Genomic DNA, 13670 nt, shown 5'->3' with positions numbered 1-13670 from the left:
GCCCTTCACAGTTTACACCATTAAAGATGGCATACCTAAGCCTACTGAGCATTTTGATGAAGTGTTCTGGCCTCTTCCTACAGTATAGGCAAGATAATCACTCATCTCAAAGTTGAGGCCATAGATGTATTTATGTGTTCTGATTGTTGCATGGATACTTGGTTGCTTCTCCCATACTAAATTGTAATCTGGTAAAATTATTTAATCCATATCTACCATACCACCAAATAAAATGCAAGGCACTCGGCAGGTACTAAACAAGTGTTCATTGAACTAAAATTGCTCAAAACATGTATCATTTTATAGTTGTTACACATGAAGGATAATTTTGTGGATTGTACCATGTGTCTTAACCCAAAGATTGCAAATTGGAGAACCACAGGTGTGTAACTGTGTGGCTTAATGTTTCAAAAAGTTTGAATTATACAGTCACCAATATTTAAATAGTGGGAGATTTCACCTTTAAACCTGGATGGTTGCTTCAGCGGATGATCTGATAGCAGTGGTCCCATCTTTTTGCGCATCAAAGAACTAGAGTTGAGTAAAGGGCGCTGCCCTCCCTCCCACAGCTCCAGTAGCCAACCTCACTCACACTTGAGTGAGTTCCCCTTACTTAATGTCTCTACAATCAACGGGTTGAACAAAGTGAACTTGTTCTAACATTGTGTGCATCTGAAAGCCTGTTTCCATCAACAGAGGAATGGATAAAGAAGGGTGGTGCATACATAAAATGGAATATTACTCAGCCATTAAAAATAATTAAATAATTCCTTCTGCAGCAACATGGATAGACCTAGAGATTATCAAGCTGAGTGAAATAAGTCAGACAGAGAAGGAGAAATATCCTATGACATCCCTTATATACAGAATCTAAAAAGAAATGATACAAATGAAGTTATTTATGAAACATAAACAGATTCATAGACTTAGAGGATGAACTTATGGCTGCTAGTGGAGGAGGAATGGAGGGAAGAGATAGGGAGTTTGGGATGGACATGTACACACTCCTATGTTTAAAATGGACAGCCAACAAGGACTTACTGTATGGTACAGGGAACTCTGCTCAGTGTTGTGTGGCGGCCTCATGGGAGGGGAGTATAGGGGAGAGTGGATACAGGTACATGTATGGCTGAGTCCCTTGGCTGTCCACCTGAAACGATCACAACGTTGTTAATGGACTGTGTGTTGTACGCTCAGTCGTTTCAGTTGTGTCTGACTCTTTGCAGCCCTGTGGACTATAGCCCGCCAGGCTCCTCTGTTCATGGGATTCTCCAGGCAAGAATACTAGAGTGGGTTGCCTTACCCTTTTTCAGGGGATCTTCCTGACCCAGGTATCGAACCCGCATCTCCTGTGTCTCCTGCATTGCAGGTAGATTCTTTACCCACTGAGCCGCTTGGGAAGCCTGTTAATTAGCTGTATACCAATATAAAATTAAAAGTTTATAAAAATAAACAAAAGCCTGTTGTTATAATAACACAGTAAATTAGTGAAATTTTGGATTGCTTTTTCCCTTCTGTCCATCACTCCTGAGTATTCAGCCATAAAACTACCTGTCCCTAGTTTTAACCTACATATAATACCTGGTGAAAACCGAGCAGAGTTGTTCTATTCAGCTGCCACATGGTTTGGTTAAAGATAAACCTACATTTTCTCCTGTTTACCACAAGAGAGTACCTTCCATTAGTAAGGTGAAAATCTAATAAACCAGGTAAAAACCAAGAAATGCTGAAATGATTCAACCAGCAAGAACATAAACAGACTCACCCCTCCATCTTACTACAGAAAGAGAAATAGCTTTAAAACAGTTTTCACTTGTGGGTTGACCCATTTAAAATTTACTTATAAGTCAAGATAAATGTAATAATATTTATTATTAGATTGACAATAGCTCAACTGGATACTGTGAACTTCATATATGACTCATTTTCACTTTTGATGAAGGAGCAGTATTACCTATTTTCAGTCCCCTTGAGACACTCTGAGGATGCATTTTTCCAGCTTTCATACCATCCTGCTGTTCTATTCACTCTATTGCACTAACAGTCCACCCTCATTGAATCCATTTGAAAGACACACAGTGAGGTGAGACATCAGGATCTCAGCTTATTTTCCCTTCTCCTCTAAGGTTTACTAAAATAAAATGAAGCCATGGTCAATAGCTGTATTAAGCAACAATTGTACATTTTTGTACAGGGGTGCCTAGGGCCACCCTCTTAACTCTGGTAGCTGCGTATCTAAAAGCCTCTTCTGCAAAGCACTATATTTAAAGGCTTTGTATTGACACCTAGTAGATGATATTGATATTGAAAAGGAAGAGTTGGTGTTTCTAATTGCAGAGAAAATAGGAAGCCAACCCCTGTGAACAAGGAGTTAGACAAATACCCTTTATGTCATTTATGTCAAGCAAGGCAAAAAAAAGTAGGGAAGGAGAAATGTAAATAAGCTGCTCGGATGGTCATGGAAACACCATGACTGTTAAGGCTAGCCTGTAATAAGGAAGAAAACCGAGATCACCACTCCATTTATCTTCAAAAATTTCTCTTGCTGTCTTGAACATACAATATCATGATGCATTTACTTCACAAATATAATGCACTGTTTTTTATCCTCACTCAACAATGTGCTTAAACAGTGTGCAATTAGGGATAGACAAGCAGCAATAAGTAGCAACAGAGAGAATGAGCTTTTATTCATTTAAAACATTAAAGAAAAGATGTCTAAGTTTTACAATTATGTTGACCTGAAAATTCTTTTCAGCTATGAAGGAAGGTATTTAAAATAGAGAGTGCATTCTAAAGTTTTCAAATGTAATTATACCAAAGAGCAATTACATAAAACAAGTCTCAACTTCCATATCTAAGGAGAGATACCTTTTACTAAGATACTTGGAAAAGAGGCTTTAGCTTCTGCATTGTCTAAGCACTGCAGCCAGGATGCAATGTGATTTATGGGCATAGCATTATCCGGAATGAGGCTTCATTATTCTGTATTCTCCTTACAGCCTCCCTTGAAGAGACAACAGAATATCCAATAAAGCTTGAATCGATAGAAAAGACAAATTAGCATGGGTGAAATGCTTACTTGCTGTTGTCTCAGACATGGAGTTAAAGTTTCAAGATGCTTACTTTGTCTACATTTTGATAAATTCCTTTCACCGTCATATTTTCTACAATTTTGACCTGGTTCTGCATTGTCTTTAAGCTTCAAGAATAGAGTTTGAATCCCATTATTCCAAATTGATTAATCTTTTCTACACTTATTTGAAGAATGTAAGTATCTACTCTGAGTATGAAATATATATTATTGATGTAATCTAGAATATAGTGATGGAGTCCATTATTAAAATTTTATTCTGGAGCAAATTACTATAAGGCATGTACAGACATATCTGTCCAAATTAAAAAGTTGTCCTATGAATTCTTTGGTTTAGAAATTTCTAAACATGAAATTGAGTGATTAAATAATATATTCTTAAGAAGCAGTTTCGAAGCCAGGGTTATAAAATTAAGAGAAGATAAAAAACAAAGCCATGACTGTTTAGGTCTTTGGTTGGATTAATAAAATATATGTCAAATATTTAAGAGCTTTCAACCTTATTTTAAAAGTAAAATATGGTGAAATACTTAAACTTTTTCAGAGAATTACTTATGTTGGCTACTCGATACTTTTCTCTCTTCACACATTCATTCATTCAATGTTTATTGAATCCTTACTGCATACTAGGACCCAACAGAAGTTTTAAAAATACCAACTGAATGACATTTTCCATAATCATAAAATATATAGACACACTGCTCTTATGTTTCTGTGTCTGTTCATTAAAAATATAAAACATGTATTGATCTACTTGGCCAGCCAAGGAAGTAGGCAGGGCAATAGTGTATGGCTTAGCCCTTCTGCTACCTAGAGAGAAAGCTTTGGAGCTGCTGCCTCCCTAGGGGAGATGCTGCCACATATGCCTTTCTGGGAGGGATTAAGAAAGCCAGAGCAGCTGGGACCAACTTTCAAATATAAAACTGGCATGAAAGGCTTTATGTGAACGACTAAAATGCTAAGTTCAAATAAGCTGGAAGAGCCTAAGAAGGGGAGGCATTAGCCTTGGTGTTAAACCAAAGAAATTGATTAGATCATGAAATGGGCAGGTTTAACTTCTGATCCGGTAAGCCTGGGAAAGTGAAAAACAGAGATCTGTACCTTTATTCCTCAGTGCTCTTGCATACTATAGCCAGAAGGTGGTAAGAACTGAAGGCTGTATAAGAAATGCCCTAGGCCCAACTAAAACAATCAATACTACTATTTGGGTTAAAAAGCTTTCACTTTCCGAAATTCTAGATAACTTTTGGCATATCCCATTTTTGAAATGTAAAAGATGAGATTTTCACTAAGACAAGGTAGCATTAGTCACTTTCCATCCCTTTGTCATCTCCTTCTAGGAGCAGCCCTTCACTGGTTAAGTGATACTTTCTGGGAAAAGTGTCTATATCTTCATACAGAAAACAAGTTTACTGTCAACTGATAACAGGATTTTATGTTATATTCTCAGATATCAAAGTATTTTGGCCCTTTGTTTAAATTTGAATTACAGTCAAATGAGATGGCAAAAGCCCTACAGTCTAGTGTGTATGTGTTAGTCCTTCAGTCGTGTCCGACTCTTTGTGACCCCAAGGACTGTAGCCCACCAGGCTCCTCTGTCCATGGGATTCTCCAGGCAAGAATGCTGGAGTGGGTTGCCATTTCCTTCTCCAGGGGATCTTCCCAAACCAGGGATCGAACCCAGATCTCCCGCATTGCAGGCAGATTCTTTACCTGTCTGAACCACCAGGGAAGCAGAAGCTTAGAGTGGGGTCAAATTACAGTGAAAATAATGAGACAGTTATACTTACTGTCTTTCTATAGTCAAGTGATGATAGTGATGATTATTAAATTTCTAGACGTATGGAAACAAACACCACCTATGAAACAGCACTTTGATGTTTCTGAGGTGTAAATTTCCTAAAACAAATATAGAAACTCAGAAATTATTGTAAGCACTTTCCGCCATCACATTGCAGAAGTATATAGAATAAGAGAAAATAAAGAGAAACAGTATACTACTTAATAGTTGACAGCCAGAAATGTTTGTTCATGAATGCTTTGCTGACTTTTGTCAAATACAGTCTTTCACTGAGCTGAGCTCCAGATTTTACATGATATGAATCCTATAGAATACAGGTATCGTTTAAATGTCACAACTTCAGGTTCTAAATAAAAAGTCACTTCTAAATTACACACATTTCACTTACTTAGAGAAATTACATTCCAATGTTTTTTGATGGCAGTAACGTGTAATTCTCATATTCCCTAAAGTTTTCTTCTGCTAAGAAACCAAAGAAACATTCCCATTCATGAAGGAAATGAAATTATTGGTGTTGGAGGGTCTAGAAAACATACTCTCTCATCTTTTCCCCTATGGGTTCTGATTAACTTGAAGAACAAATAAAGGAGACTAAATGGGGGTCAAAAAAATTGCTGAGTGGATTTAGCACTCTCTAGCACTGGCTACATTATTATACTAGTAAAGTTCCCTAATACTTGTCCCACTCTTTCCCCAAATTTTGACCTTGGGGTCTATCTTGGGAAAGGCTGAAGCTACAGAGCTATCTTAGACAAACACCCGTGTGGAGCAAAATGGACTCTAATACCCTCTGTGACACACCAGAGACCAGGGTGCATGGTGACTTAACCCACCGATTACTACAAGCCAGTGAGTGGCTTTCTAATCCCATCTCACCAACCAATATGTCATATAGAAAGGAATCAGCCATAGACAGAGACTTTTCCCCTCCAGTACTGCCCTCCTCTCAGGCTTTAGGGCACAAGCCACTCAAGAAAATCAAAGAAAAGATGACTAAGTATTCCCCCAAAGCTAATTTTATTAGCGTATTTTTATTAGAATATTTATTATAGCTTTCATATTACTCATGTTTTTATGTTTTCTTGGCTGCACTGCATAGCATGTGGGATCTTATTTCCCCCACCAGGGATTGAACTCACACCCTCTACATTGGAAGCACAGAATGCCAACCACTGGACCACCAGGGAAATCCCTACTCATGTTGTTAAATAAAAGAAACTCTATTATTTTTGCCATAGTACTTTCCAAAATTAATGGATTACACAAGATCATCTGGCCATTTTCTCTCTTCCCCAGTGAAAGTCACAAACAATTATTGACCATCTGTTCTATTGACTTGATAGAAAGTCATCACAGGATGTACAAATTGTATCAAGTATATCACTTCACATGTGCATTTGAATATCTGTTGGGTGAGAACCCTTGTTTGTATAGTGGCAGCTGAGATGATTCTGAGGGATACTGGTCCATGTGGTAACACTGGAGGAAGCTTTCTTTCAGGGTTCCTTCATGCATGAATTCACCCACCACATGCCAGGTAGTGTTCAAAGCACTGGGGCAACAGGCTGGGCCCTGTTCTTATAGACATTCTTTAGAAAACATTATTCTCTGTTCATTATGGATTTTTTTGCATCAATTTTTATTTTTATTTAGTTTTTGGCCATGTCTCATAGCATGTGGGCTCTTAGTTCCTCAACCGGGCACTGAGTCCATACCCCGTGCAATGGAAGCACAGAGTCTTAACCGCTGGACATGTCCCCAGGGAAGTCTCCTCATAGACTTTCATTCTGTAAGGTGGTAATAGTCAATAAGCAAAAGAAATGCATATGCAAGAAAAGTTTATGTAGTGATAAGTACGGAAAACACGAAATCCACTTGATGTAATAGCTGCAATCAGCTAGAAACAGGAGAAAGGGGAGGAATTTGAAGTAAGCGGTCAAGAAAGGCTCTCTAAGGAGAAACCATTTGGACTGAGAACTAAATTGAAAGGAGCCAGCCAGACCCAAAAGGGAGCACATTAAAAGTCACAAGATGCCAAGGTCTAGAAATGAGAAGCTACGGTTTCAAAGATCCAGCCTATTTTATTCCAAGAAAATTGCTCTATAAGGTGCTACCATACAGTCAAACACATTACTGCTTTGTAAATAACACATGGTAAACCAGTGGGAAATAGCAGATGACTAACGATGAATCCTGTGGTGTTGATCCGTGATGAGGGATGAATGAGTGAACATATACCCACTCTCTACTAAATGCCAGGCGCTGATAATGGTTGTTTTATACTCTTTTCCCTTTGAACAAATATGTCCATTTTTCATTCAGTGAATTTGTTTCGGGTCCCTCTGTGTGCCAGGCACTGTACATGGCATCTGATTCAGTTGTGAACCTGACAATACTCCCAACAGGGCACTTGTGTCCAATTGATGGAAGTTGACAATTAAAGAAACAATTGTTAAAAAAAAAAAAAGAAAAGAAAGAAAGAAAGGAAAGAAACAACTGTGATATAGCTTGATCAGTGCTAGCGTATGAGTAAAACAGGTACTTCAAGTGGATAGGGCATTTCTCTTAGGCTCCCTGGTGAAGAGGGTCAAGAAAATCTTTCTGGATGAAGTGACACTTAAGCAGGGCTTTACAGATGTGCTGGAAATAGCCAGGCTGCGTGCCTAGAGAAAAGAGGTTAGGAAATTATAAGTTCTTCTCCAGGTCTGGAGCCATAGAAGGGAAGAAAAACTGCTAAGAGATAAGACTGCAGGATCAGCAGCAGCAGATCAAGCAGAGCCCTATATGCTGAGCAGAGGCTTTATGTGGGAGCAACAGAGAACCACTAAAGAGCTTTAAGCAGGGGATTGACAGACTTGTGAGTTTTTCAGAAATATCTCTAGCTTCAATGTGGAGATTCCAAGGTGGGGAGGAAGAAAAGCAGGTTGAACACAAAGTGAACATGACCCATTCCAGTACTTGCCTACAAAAACTTGAAAACCTCTATAGAGCTGGATTTCTGCCCAAATCTCACAGTGTGTTGCTTTAAATGAGCTTAAACCTTACTTATAAATTTCACTCACATTTTTAATACTCAGGTGGTGATTTTAATCACATGAGGGTGCATTGTATCACCTACTTCAAGTATTTTTGGAATGTGCATTTTTTGCTGGGTCAGCACAGTCATATCACTTAGCTCAGGAAAACATGTCAATCTTTATGCCCCTCAAAACTGCCATTAACACATATGGCATCAGATCTTTTTAAGTGATAAAAAATTAAATCATGACTCTCTGCAATGTAATCAACTACTCCATTAACTGTTTTCAAATGGTAATCAATTTGTCTCCAAATGAACAGTTTCATATTCAGTTTGCTCCATGAAATCTATGAATGCATTTATGATTACAAGTTATAATTATATTACTTTCAAAAGTCACTTACAGCAATTGAACAAACTAAGGAGAAGAGATTCTTGTGTGACAGTGCAGTTGAACAATATGAACTGTAAGACTCTACTTTATACTCAAAATTTTAGTTATGATGTATTTTCTGAGAAATGATATTTTGGAACAAATATAGACATTGTTCAGGTTAAGAGTTTATGACTTTAAACTATGGCCCACCAAGCAAAATTATCAAATAATACATTATACTTCATTATATGCCAAATCAAGTACCTCTCGAAAGGAGAGAAATCTCTTTCAATAGGGAGGCAGGTGGAAATGTCTGCAGCAGAAAGACTGTTTGGGAAAAGGCAATTATAATTTTACAACACCTACTATGTGCTGATGCTGAAGGTGAAGCTCCAATACTTTGGCCACCTGATGCGAAGAACTAACTCATTGGAAAAACCCTGATGCTGGGAAAGATTGAGGGCAGGAGAAGGGGACAACAGAGGTTGAGATGGTTGGAAGGCATCACCAATTCAACATACATGAGTTTATGAGAAAACTTCAGGTGTTGGTGATGGACAGAGAAGCCTGGTGTGCCACAGTCCATGGGGTCGCAGAGTCAGACACAACTGAGCAACTGAACTGAACTATGTGCCATGCACTGCACTCTTGACTGTATGTATTTTGACCTGTGTCATCTATTTCACCTAAATACCTGATAGAAGAACCCATCTTCCTCAGATCAGAATCCATCTATTTCAGGTAGTTAGGTAGTTATAAAAGGGACTACAACATTATTTCAACTATCCATTGTTACATAACAGCACTCTCAAACTTTAGGAGCTTAAAAGAGCAACCACGATTCATTATCTTTCATGATTCTCTGCACTGAGCAGGCAGTTCCACCTCTGTGGTGATGGGTAGGGTACAGGGCTAGTTGAAAGGTCTACAGTGGCCATGCTTACAGGGCAGGGAGCTGGTGTTGGCTGCCAGATGGAAGGTCAGATAGAAGTGCTGCCCTGAGGCCTTGATTCTTCTATGTGGAGGCCTCCCTACATGGTTGCTTGGACTTTCCCACAGTACAGAAATTATGTTTCAAGAGGGGGAGTTCAAAGAGTGAGCATTCCAAGAATATAAACAAACAAAGCAACACTTTAGGGGTAGGTACTATAATGCTCCCTATAAATATACCCTTGTTCTAATCCTCCAAACTGAATATGTTATCTTACACTGCAAAAGAAATTGTGCATATGTGATTAAATTAGGGTGAGGTGGGAGAATTGGCCTGGCTTATCCTAATGGTCCTAATGTAATTCAAGAGCCTCTATAAGAAGGAAGCAAGAGTAAGGGAAAATTGATAATGTTATATTGATGTCTTTGAAGGGGCAGGAAGGGGCCATAAGCCAAGGAATGCAGGGACCTTTAGAGCTGGACAAAGCAAAGAGATAGATGCTCCCCTAGAGCCTCTAGAAGGAATGCAGTCCTGCTGAGATCTTGACTTTTGGCCCAGTGAGACTTCTGATCTACAAAATTATGTCTGTTTTCTTTCAAGCCAGTAAATTTGTGTAATTTGTTTAAAAGTCAATAGGAAACAAATACATTTGTCAAGTCTCTGTCGTTATTACATTTGTTAATATCCAGTGGCTACAGCCCAAAGTCATTGGACAAAATTCATGGAGGCATGATTCATTGTAACAGTCCACTACCAAAGTCACAATCCAACACAAATACCATTTTCTTCCAAATGTTTTCTGATTTAGTTTTCCATTGATACTTTGACAAGTTGCCACAAACTTAGTGACTTGGAAACAGCACAAATTCATTATCTCAGTTTCTGTAGGGCATAAGCCTGCCATGTGGTTCACCAAGCTAAAATCAAGATGAGGTCAAGGCTGCACTCCTTACCTGGAGGTCTGGGGAAAAATCAGGTTCCAAGTTCATTCGTGTTTTTGGCTGAGTTCACTTCCTTGGGGTTGTAAGACTAAGGTCCCCATTTCCCTACAGGCTGTCAACGAGGTATGGTCCTAGCTCTGTAAGCTTCTTTTCAGCCCTCACATGTGACCCCTGACATCTTAGAATGACCAGCAGTGCACAGACTCCTTCTCACACTTGGAATTCTCTGGCTTTTCCTTCTGCTACATCTTCCTCCAGCTGGAGAAAGTTCTCTGCTTTTAAGGGATCTGTGATTAGAATGGCCCCAGTACAATCATCTCCCCATCTTAATATCTATAACCTGAATTGCTTCTGCAAAGCTCTTTTTTTTTTTGCCATGAAACAGCATATTCACAGGTTCCAGAGATTAGGGCACGGACATGTTCAGGGTCATTATTCTGCCTACCACAGTTATCAGCAACCAGAATCTTCATGCCAAAGAGAGGTTAGAAGTGCAGCATTGATCTACTTTGTGCTCTGTCCAGAAAAAAAATCTCTCAAAGGCACAATTAGCACAGATAAACTCATCATCATTCTGCTGTTCACTTGCTCCAACAGCATCTCCAGGAGACAATTTATGTGAGATGTTACTCCTCCAAAATTAGTCACAGTTGGGTATTTCATAACTAGCTCTGCTACATCATTAAAGGGAAAGACTTCTCAAAAGAGCAACAATGCTGTTTTCTGCAACAACCACATAAACTGCCCTCCAAGACAATGAAGAGGGATGACAACTCAAAAATCCATTGGTCCAAGATGATCTCATGACATCATATGGCAGACTGTACTTACAGTGATGGTTGCATCTTCACACCCCTCTTTACTCTCCAAGGATTTTGGACCTTCTGTTCAGTATTCTGAATCTACTAGTGGCTTTTTTTTCTTCTTTCTTTCTTTACATGAAATAACAGAAAATTATTCTCTTACAGTTCTAGAGGCCAAAAGTTCTGAAATCAAGGTGTCAGAAGGGCCCTGCTAAGAGGTCCTAAGAGGTAGAGTCGTTCCTTACCTCTCACCGTCTTCTGGGGCCACGATCCTTGGTGCCCCTGGGTCTGCAGCGGCTTCCCTCCAGTTTCCACCTCTGTTGTCACTTAGCCTTCTTTCCTGTGCCTTCTCATGGCATCTTCCTCTTCTTATATGGACTCCAGTCATATTAGATTAAGGGCCCACCCTGGTGACTTTATTTTAGTTTGGCTATAACTGTAAGAATCTATTTTCAAATAAGGTCACATTCACAGATACCTGGGTTTAAGACTTCAGTGTATCTTTTTGGAAGGCACAATTCAACCTATGACACATTTTATTCATTTTTCAAAGCTCTAATACCCTTGGGAAACATACCTGCCACTGGGTGGCTTTTTTTAATTGATAAAAGCAATGTAAATAGAGCATCTGGGATGAGTGAGATTATCCTATGTTATACACATGAGAAATGTCTCTTACTTACAGATACATAGACTATATCTTACTTATACATATATACAAAGAGGGATAAGTAGGAAGAAGCAATAGCTATACTTTTAAAAAATCCAAATGCCTTACTGATTCATTTCAAAATACTCTTAAAAATCATATTGGAAATTTAAACACAGTCTTGAAAACAAAGCCATAAGAATTAAGCTAACAAATGTTGAAATAGCCCAAGTTCATGGGGAGTGTTTTATCCTAACATTTTTATTAATTGTTACTCAACTAGGAGAGAAATATATGATTGAGCTGGAAGGAAAGAACACTTAACACTCACTTCTTATCCATGCTTGCAAATTTAAATTCTGTTCTTCCAGGGAAAATTTCAGGGTGCTTCCCCTGCCACCACCAATGACAGAGATGGCTTGGGACACTTTAGAACCACCTGGAAGAAGTAAGTTCAGAAGTTTTGAGTCTAACTTCATACAGTGAGGCGGAAGAGAGCCTCCTTCTGGTCAACTAAATAGAAGAGAATTTTGTTTTGCACGGAAAGTTCTTTGCCTATTTTACAGTTGAAATTGCAACCAGCTTCTCTTATTGAAAAAGTTTCTGCAGTATTAATAGAAGAAAAGCAATGAAAATGATCACACTGCACTACCTCAGCGGAAATGTGTCCAAAACATATATGCACTTCAAAGTAAAGAAAATTCCGCACTATTTCAATTACCAGATAATCATTTCACGCAACAGTTAAATTTAAAAAAAAAAACAAAACACAACCTATACATATGTTCTCAAATTATGGGTAGATTTGGGACAAATCTTATAAGCTAAGTGACTTGAAAGTGAATTTTTTAAATGACATTTTCTTTATTAAAATATTCATTAATTTGATGTAGCCTAGATGTAGAGTCTAATGGATTTTTAAAAAATATGGAATGCCTCACAAATTTGCATGTCTTCTTTGCACAAGGGCCATGCTACTCTTCAATGTAATATATATTCCAATTTTAGTATATGTACTGCTGAAGTGAGCACTAGATTTCTAATATTTATTATAATAAATGTACTATAGGAGCATAAATCCTGATTCATATATTTTAATTTGTAAATATATCAGTTTGATGAATGGAGTCATTTTTCTGTCCAATCACATTAAATTACTTCCATGGCCAAATCCCTGGAGGAAGTTATGAGCTCATTCAGGAAATAGCCTGCCAAGAGAAGATTTGGCACACAGTAGGCAGTCAATAAATACTGGAAATAACATGTATTCTATTAAGGCATCCATAGTATAGATTTTCAACCACATGTAAACTCTCCAATTGAAATGTTAACAGCAGTCATTAGCCTCTCATCCAACACACCTGAGAGTTGCTTCCCCTTCCATTAATTGAAATGCTTTCTGGAGACACACATTAATGACTAATAATCTAGCTTCTGTGCAAGTAAGCAGTGATTTTACCAAGGTACTCTGAGACCATATAATAATGATTTTAGAGTCACTGCATTCCTTGTTCCCTCAGTTTATGTTGATATTGAATTACATGTCATAATAGAAATAATCACTTATCAAGAATAATCAGGGAGGGTGAAGTTCAGATGAGTCCTTTCCCATCATCTTGGAAGGCTTCCTAAATCCTCATTCATAGATATTGAATGCCGGAGCAGGGTGGTGGGGGTGGTGGGTGGTTCCCTGTCTAGGCATTGAGTATACAGACATGAAGAGATTTGATTCCTGTCCTCAAGAAGCTTCTAATCTAGTAAACAGAAGTTTAAGTTCATAAGTACAACAAAATATTACACTAAGTGCTGAGAGACAGAATGAAAATATCAATAAGGGGGACTTCTTGGTGGTCCAGTGGCTAAGACTCTGCGTTCCCAATGCAGGGGGCTGGCTTCTGTCCCTGGTAGGGGAACTAGACCCTACAGGCTTCAACGAAGATCAAAGATCCTGTGTGCAGCAACTAAGACCCAACCAAGTCAATAAATAAATATAAATATTAAATACACACACACACAGATGAGGAAGCTGTCAGTTCAGGGTTAGGTCTAGGTGAGA

The 13670-nt window shown here is 38.5% G+C and overlaps 1 long non-coding RNA gene and 1 other non-coding gene across 2 annotated transcripts in view; both read right to left on the bottom strand.

The window, feature by feature from the left end:
* Positions 1-2729: 2729 nt before the first annotated feature.
* Positions 2730-13670, bottom strand: part of LOC139030903 (uncharacterized) — a 76885-nt gene continuing 65944 nt past the window's right edge. The window contains exons 3-4 of the long non-coding RNA XR_011483343.1: positions 4885-4993; positions 2730-3007 (exon numbers count right to left, since the gene is read on the bottom strand). This is a non-coding gene — a long non-coding RNA (uncharacterized lncRNA). The remainder of the gene's footprint in view (positions 3008-4884; positions 4994-13670) is intronic.
* On the bottom strand, positions 12536-12646 carry LOC139031011 (U6 spliceosomal RNA). Its single transcript, XR_011483441.1, has one exon. It is a non-coding gene; the product is annotated as a U6 spliceosomal RNA (small nuclear RNA).

Source organism: Odocoileus virginianus, chromosome 24, assembly GCF_023699985.2.
Source record: "Odocoileus virginianus isolate 20LAN1187 ecotype Illinois chromosome 24, Ovbor_1.2, whole genome shotgun sequence".
NCBI lineage: Eukaryota > Metazoa > Chordata > Mammalia > Artiodactyla > Cervidae > Odocoileus > Odocoileus virginianus.
This window is presented reverse-complemented; position numbering and strand designations above follow the sequence as displayed.